At 40.2% G+C, this 8,089-nt stretch overlaps 2 long non-coding RNA genes across 2 annotated transcripts; both read left to right on the forward strand.

Annotated features, from left to right (window-relative positions):
- Positions 1–1,044: 1,044 nt before the first annotated feature.
- LOC136457578 (uncharacterized) lies at positions 1,045–3,676 on the forward strand. Its single transcript, XR_010759751.1, has 3 exons — positions 1,045–1,247; positions 2,056–2,793; positions 2,906–3,676. It is a non-coding gene; the product is annotated as an uncharacterized lncRNA (long non-coding RNA).
- A 3,451-nt stretch (positions 3,677–7,127) lies between these two features.
- Positions 7,128–7,735, forward strand: LOC136461616 (uncharacterized). The gene is made up of 2 exons (XR_010760402.1): positions 7,128–7,204; positions 7,339–7,735. It is a non-coding gene; the product is annotated as an uncharacterized lncRNA (long non-coding RNA).
- Positions 7,736–8,089: the final 354 nt, after the last annotated feature.

The raw sequence follows: 8,089 nt of genomic DNA on the forward strand, positions 1-8,089 counted from the left end.
GGACTGCATCACAGTGACCACCGCTGTTGCATGCTTGCAGCCGTACATTCATGCACCGTACATTCATGCACACAATCTGTTTGATTCAATGCTTTAGAGCCATATTTTCTAAAATATGGCAATCTATAATCTAAACTCCTCTACTCCATCTCTTATGATTAATTTGATGTTCTTACATTAAGAAACCACTTTCAACTCTACATGCTTCAAGCTCTAATATGAATGAGAATCGGGCAAATCCTCAAAAGTGCACACTGAATTTGAAATAGGTTCTCTACTACTTTAATAGCAACTACATATATGTACTTTCCTGATCCAATATTCAGACCCTTTGAAAACTTAATTTCCAGTCCACACATTTCATTTCTATTTATGAAATCTAAAAATATGTAATATGAACTCCTCTACATGCAAGTGCTAACATGCAGCTGTTCTGTGACTTATTTTCTTCAGATTGACTATGTTATAGCAATATAATATGGTGCAAAGCCTGATCTAATTTCTAGATATGTTATATTACATTTTAAATTTCTATTCCTCAAAATTTACAGTAGCAGAATCTTTGCTTTTCAAAACCTGAAATATAGTACGGTGCAAACGCTAATCTAATTTCTAAAAATGTTATCTTGCACCTTATATTTCTATTCTTAAAATTTATGGTAGCATGATCTTTGCTTTCTGAAATCTGAAATTTTATTATACACTAGCATATCTTATTTTTGTACGACTATAATGTCCTGATTCCATATTAAAACTGATACAACAAGTGAACTGGTTTACAAAGTATATTACATTAAACCTAAGAAATAGGATTAACTTCTGCCTTGGCTCCTGATAGTTTGCTTTGCATCTCTACTGATGCCTTTCGGTGTAAATCAAATTATTACAATAGTTTATGGAGATAATGATATATGAACCCACGATCCTCACTAATCTTTTTATCTGAAGCTGCAAGAAAAAGAAAAGACAAACAGGGCCTCTATTCATAATTAAAAAGGGAAGAAAACAAGAGGCATATTTTCATCACATAATTTATACAAAATTAATTTCTTATATATATATGATGATTGATAAATCATCTTGTTTTGGAATCTCCTCAAGTACTACTGCTTACATTTATTTCTCAAATGTTTTTCTGCTTGAAATTCAACACCTCAGCACAATACTTAGCTCTCAACTCTCTACTCTTGATTGTCATTTCAGGTGCAAATCTCAGGTTCTCAGCAGATACTGCTAACTCCCTTGAGGTGAGATAAACCATATATTATTGTTTTCTCTCAAATACAAGGATTTAAAACCAATAAAAAAAGTAGCACTGTCTTATCACGAAGATATATATGAACCGTAGTACTAGATTGATCCTTTGTGGAACTAACCTTTGCTATCTGCTTTGTAATTACCCGTTAGTTATTTTCATAACACCTTGTATTCATTTTTTCTTTTCAGTTTACATGGGCACGTGAATCTCTATAATTAGTTAATTACTAATCTTGGTTCATTTTCTTACAAATATTTGCCCAACAGCTTAACTGAAGCAATTCAGCTTAAATATTCTATGCTACTCGGATTTACAATACTTGTATTTATACTACAAACTTAATATCTTGCCTATTGCAATAGCCAATGTTGATATAACACAGTAACTTATAGGTCAAAATGAATTTTGGCCAATACAGTTTCAGCATATTAACTGTGTACATATAATTCTCCAACTACTAAGTGAAATTGTAATATAAACTACCAAAATAAATGCAGTTAGAACTATACAGTTTCAAAACATAAGGGAGCTATGGCCGACGATCACTTCATTATCTCAAAAAGAAAAACAGTGATTTATTGATTAACCGGCTTTCTATTCCTTGATCTTTAAGAATGTCTATAACTGATGGGTTTCTCGAGGATACCTATTATCATCTCTCAGTTTTTTCTCTCATGTACCTGCCATCAGTTTTGTTAAGCTTTTTCACTAATCTGCAATTTGAATTTATTATTTTCGAAAGGGATTTTCTTTGTTGTATCTAATATAATCAACCATTTCCTTCCTTTCATATGTAGGATTATACATGGGTAGAGCAAAGAGGAGCAACAAAACCTCTAAAAACTTGCAGGCTCACTCAACAGATGGCGCGGCAAAGCCGCGCTGGTTTTCTAGTTGATGTGTAAATGCATTGCTTCCTTTTGCATTTTTAGCCTGGACTTTTGATGCATGGCATTTTCTGGGTGGTGTTCACTTCAGTTATGGTCAGGGTAGCTAATTTTTTTATGCTCCAATAAATGTCATAGATCTTGTTAGTGAACTTTTTGGTGATAATATTGTCAGTGGGTTCCTTTTTACTTTAATAGTTCAACTAATCTGATCTTTGCTAAATCTTTGCTGTATTATTGTTTGTACTATAGATATGTCCCAAAATACTTTGTGGTGATTGATGACATTCTGTAGTGACATCCTATTTGCTAATCTCTCTCTTTTTTTCCCCTCTCGCTCGATGAATCAGCTGATGGGTAAAGTGTGGGACGGAGGCGAGGATGATGCTACAGCTCTCCCGGAGGATCGCGGGGATGGCCCTGAGGATGGCAGCAGCACTGGATCCGATCACGGGGATGGATCCGATCATGGGGATGGCCCTGAGGATGTTAGCAGCAGTGGATCGGATGAGGATATAGTTACACTTGGTCCACGAGCGGTGCCAATTATTGTCCATTCGTGCAAACTTCCGTATCAGAGGTATCAACGGCTTTGACTGGCGCAACTACCTGTACATCTACAGGGCGCGGGAGGGGGAACTACAAGAGGTATATACTAGCTACCATATGTTATATCTACTATATATATGCTTTATGCCTCTTACATACTTTATATATTGTTATAAATTAAAACCATTCACATTCATGCTTTCATGTGTAGGAAGGAATGGTGGATTTGGTACCCATTGGACCAGCTAGGATTCTAGAGGCTTACGGCACCTTGGGCTTTAAGGTTTTCCCAGCCGATGGCACCGGTGTCATCGATGAAGGTTGGAGTGTTATTATGGAGGATGATGAAGTTGAGGAACACACAAAAACCATTGATGGAGGCCTTGGCCGCAAGTTGGAGATCACATACTTGGTGATTCCCAACGCAATTGAGACCCATGTTGAGGTCAGGTTGAACCTCAAAGACCTCGGTTCGAGAAGCCGCGCCATGTATGGTAGCATCAAGGCAAGCGCCATTGACTATGGTAGCGAAAGCGTCCATCTCTTCAGTAGTTACCGAGGGAGGAGCTTGTCCTTTCCCTGTGGCTCCACATGCATTCTTCCACTGACTCCATATATGATTGCATTGCCCTATCGTCGACATTTCAAACTCCACATAAAGGTGGACCTAAGAGTAATCACAACCTGCGACAGCCAAGAAGAGGGTAAGAATTTGAAATTCTGTCTAGAATTCACCCGTAGAGTTACGACTCAAGAAAGAGAAGTTGATGGTGATCAAGTTGAAGTAAACATCACCTGGTACCTAGAAAGGACAGTTTAGTGAACATCACCTGGTACCTAGATGGTGATCATGTTGAAGTGAACATCACCTCTACCTAGAACGGAGGTAGAAGATGACTAAAATAAGTGAAGGGATGTGCCACATCTGGAACTTTGTGTGTGTTTGCAAATCATCATATTATCTATTTCCTTTTCTGTTTGATCTATACATGTATTTGAACTGAACTAATCATGTCGTTGGGTGAGTGGGAACCAAGAATAACGAAAGTTTATATTCGGCAATGTACTGCAATTAATTCTAATAAGCCATGCAATTAATTCATGTATTTGAACTGAACTAGTATTCATGTCGTTGGGTGAGTGGGAACCAAGAATAGCAAAAGTTTATATTCGGCAATGTACTGCAATTAATTTTAATAAGCCTCAACTGCTCTTCAAGACTCCATAATGGATAGGTTATCATTTATAGGGCGTACGGTGATTTCACGGTTTTGACGATATATAAGGGCCCGTTTAGTTCTCAAAAATTTTTGCGCAGTACCTATCATATCGAATCTTACGGTACATACATGGAGTACTAAATATAGATGGAAAAAAAACTAATTGCACAGTTGGGTGAAAAATCGCGAGACGAAACTTTTAAACCTAATTAGTCCATAATTAGACACTAATTGCCGAATACAAACGAAAATGCTACAGTACATCTAAACGCACCCTAAGTCGTCGCGGGGTACGTGTAAATGGAAGGGCTAGCTTCGCCAATTTAAATACGAAGCATCTTTTGAATGCAGATCAGGATTTTTGGGCGTTTTGGCGGGCAGACCACGCGCTAGTTGGTTGAACCGGAGTTTTTGGACATGCATGCTTGCGTGAATATAACACGATGCTCAATGCTCCATTAATCCTCCACCTCGTTCTCTAAAATTCCATCCGAAAAACTCTTCTCCACGCCTTACAAAAGATAATGGAGGGAGTAATACGTGGCTCACTTGTCTTTCTCACAAAGTTTTTTTATTTTTGTGTCTAAGCCGACTATAAGCTACAGCTTGCTTCTCATCTCTCTCATTTTCTCTCTTATCCACGTTAGCATTCAGCCTGCTTACAACTTGTTATTATACTTAATCTTAATGAAATACTGAAGCAAAAGCAAGGTCGCCAAAAAAAAGGAAAAAAAGAAAAAAAAATCCAACCATTTCACATTAACAGAAGCAAAAGCGCGCTGGTGAGTGGGGGTGACTCGTGGTGTCATTTCCCATGCCCCGCAGCCAAAGCCTCCCATCACATACGCGCCAGTGTCATTTCCCATGCCCGGCCGCCAAAGCCTCCCATCACATACGCGCCACGCGCCCGCGCCTACGCTCACTTTTCTGGCCTACTCCTACATATATATGGATAGTACAAGTTGTATATGGGCCACAGGTTACCACGCCTAAGGTTAGGTACAAGCTACACTTGTGGCTAGCCCCAATCTGTGGCAAATTAGGAGTGTTTGATTGGCAACTAAGATGTCGCAGAAACATTGTGGCCATTGTTTGGTTTATTGCTATACTTGTTAGGCAAAAAGTTGTGGTAACCGTTTGGATTGCAGCCACATGTTGGTTAAAATGCCCCAATTCCGTTCATTAGGATAACTACCACAAATATTTGACAACGGTGCAGGTACTTAATCATAGTGTTAAGCATGCTTAGCTCTCAAGAAATTATAGAAAAACAAATCATCCCATAAAATAAACAAAATTATATTTTTTTTTATCATGAGTAAACAAGGTAAATAATCATCAACAAAATTATCGTGTTCTCTTCCATTAGTAGTGTATATTTTTTATCATCAGTAGACATGGTAAATAATCGTCAACAGAATCATATTATGGTGAATCAGATCAACAAATAGATCAGTACTAGAAGCTACTCCCTCTATTCCAAATTATAAGTCATTCTATGAATCTTAGAGAGTCAAACCATCTCAAGTTTGACCAAAATTATAGAGAGGATTAAAAAGATTTATGACATCAAATAGGTATACTATGAAAATATAATTAATGAAGAATCTAATGATATTTATTTAACATCATAAATGTTATTATCTTACCACATGTATTTGTATAGCTCCCGGTTTTAAAGACAAAACTAGATACACACCATATGTGAGCCCAGAAAATCAAATATCACATACAACTACAAATAAGGGTAATACCAAAAGACAATGCTTTATTACATAACGTATTAATACAAAGAATAACCTTAGATAGCAAACAGTGAAAAGACAACTCTGATCTTTAGGTGAAGACTCCAACTCTATAGGGACAACTAAGCCTAACTGCTCCACAATCTAGCAATCTGGTACCCATCCGGAATTTTTATCCAAGTAGTAAAAATAACAAGCGTAAGTACATCTCATACTCAACAAGAATAACATGGGGTTATGAAGCTCAAAAAAGGTTGACACTGGTTTACTGCGGTTAGCATTTTTAGTGAGTAGTTTTAGCGTTAGAGCATAGCAAGTTTAGCTTAAACCCCAAATAACCACGTGATTACGAGTAATGGCAGTATGACAATGAGTAAGCATAATAACTGTCATCAATTCTGTTCAACACATGTTTCGTTCACCATATTTGTTCATTACCTATTCCGTGAGTTTTCTAGGTCGCTCGTGACCATGAGCACGACTGTTATAACAATTTTTAACACTCTGCAGAGGTTGTACATCTTTACCCATGAGTCGTGATTTGCCCTTTCGCCCGAGGTAGCTAGCCTCTTGACCCACTTCCAAGGACGGTCGGCAGGGTTCACTATGAAGTCTTTGAAAGGTTCGTCTAATAAGTTAGAGCCGCTAGGTTTCTGTGGCCTGCAGGTGTAGAGCCCCCTTCAGAATGACACATTTTCTCATAGACTATACACATAAGGACAGAGGCCGCACTATACCCAACCCAGAACACACCCCATTTGCGCCCTTTCGGGTAACCTCTAACAAGCTAGAAAAGGTCCTCATTTAAAAGCCAAAAAGATGGCCAGCTCCTCCGAACGAACCAGTGGCCACGTCACCCAAAATGTGCCCTTCCGTTGGATCTCGATCTGTGTGGCCACGATTTGCTGAATCAGCTTCCAGTGAAATCAGCTTATTGCATGAATCTTGTTTACTTTCTGCTCCTCCTCTGTAGACATCTGCTCCTCCTCTGTAGAAATTTTTTGAATCTAGCTTCCGCTCCACATTTTACTGCCCAGATATTTACATCGGCACCTCGGCTTCTGCCCGATCCGGCCTCACCAACCTTCTCTTCCGCACGTCTTCCTACTCTTCGATCCCTCTCTCCCGACGCCGTTGGTGCCACGCCTCGAGCGGCCCAACCACGTCGGTCGCCGTCCCTCGGCGCCGCGGTGCCCAGCCTCCTCCTCCTCCACGCTCCTCTCCCTCCCGAGACCCGACGCGAGCAAGGCGGCCGTGTTCTCCTCGCCGGCGTTGTGCCGTCCACGACGCCACTCCCCTCGTCAGCTCCGCGACCGCGTTCTCCTCGCCGGTGTCGTGCGGTCCGCGACGCTAGCCGAGATTGTGTTGCCGCTTCCGCCGTTCCCCTTCGTTCCCCTTTTTGGCTGACGTGCTACGCCCTTTGCCGGAGTCGTCGGGTCCCAGAAGGACGGCCGGCTCAGTTGCGGACACAACCCTAATAGTAATTCTGCCGTCCTTCCCCTCACCCTTTCTTCTTGGTTCGTCGCCAGGTTCAGTTCTTCTCAGGTTAGGTCTCCCATTTTCCCTTCCGGTTTACTCCTCATTCATTTCCTTGTTCTAGATCTGGATGATTTCTTCTTCCAATTAGCGATTAGTTCGCTCATTCGAATTCTTGTTTTGTTGATGGTGATGTGCTACAGGTGGCCCTAGGTGCTTGTGGTGGAAGTCGTGAGGGGCCGCGCGCGCGCTGTCCTGCTCTGCGTTTCTCACTCCGGCCAGAATCGGAACAGCGGTTCAATGGTTGAACGAGCTGCCCTGCATCTCTGACTCCTTTTCTTATTGTTTTCCTATCCCGTTCCTGAGCTATGCGCCGTGCCTGGAGGAGCTGCATGCTCTTTCTTTTTCCTTTTTACGTTTGTGTTCTTCCTGATTGATCTTGTATATTCTATCAGAGTTTGGGTTTTTCGATGTGCTCCTTCAAATTGATTTTTTGCCGCATTTGGGTACTGTTCTCGTAGTCATGAATAGTTCAGATTGGTTCCTATGTTTCTTTATACTTGATTCGTCAAAATAATTCATTGTACATTTTTAATTACATATTAGATTGATCTGTTGGCTCATCAGTGTTGCTTCATTGTGAACTGCACCAAGGCATTGCAAAATGCTATATCATGGTCCCTGCCCTTCTCCTAAACCAATAGGTGCAGGTGCTAGGTGATATGTCACAGGCATCAGGTCAAATATTATTGTTTCTTATCCGCGCCATCATGCTCCATATATATGCCCTTTACCTAGACACAGATTCATATGCATGGATATAATTCTAAAATCATAGATTTGGTGGTTCATACAGTTTATTTTTCTGCATTGCTATATGCATGGATATAATTCTAAAATCATAGATTTGGTGGTTCATACAGTTTATTTTTCTGCATTGCTATTTGCTCATAT

Source organism: Miscanthus floridulus, chromosome 6 (genome assembly GCF_019320115.1).
Source record: "Miscanthus floridulus cultivar M001 chromosome 6, ASM1932011v1, whole genome shotgun sequence".
NCBI lineage: Eukaryota > Viridiplantae > Streptophyta > Magnoliopsida > Poales > Poaceae > Miscanthus > Miscanthus floridulus.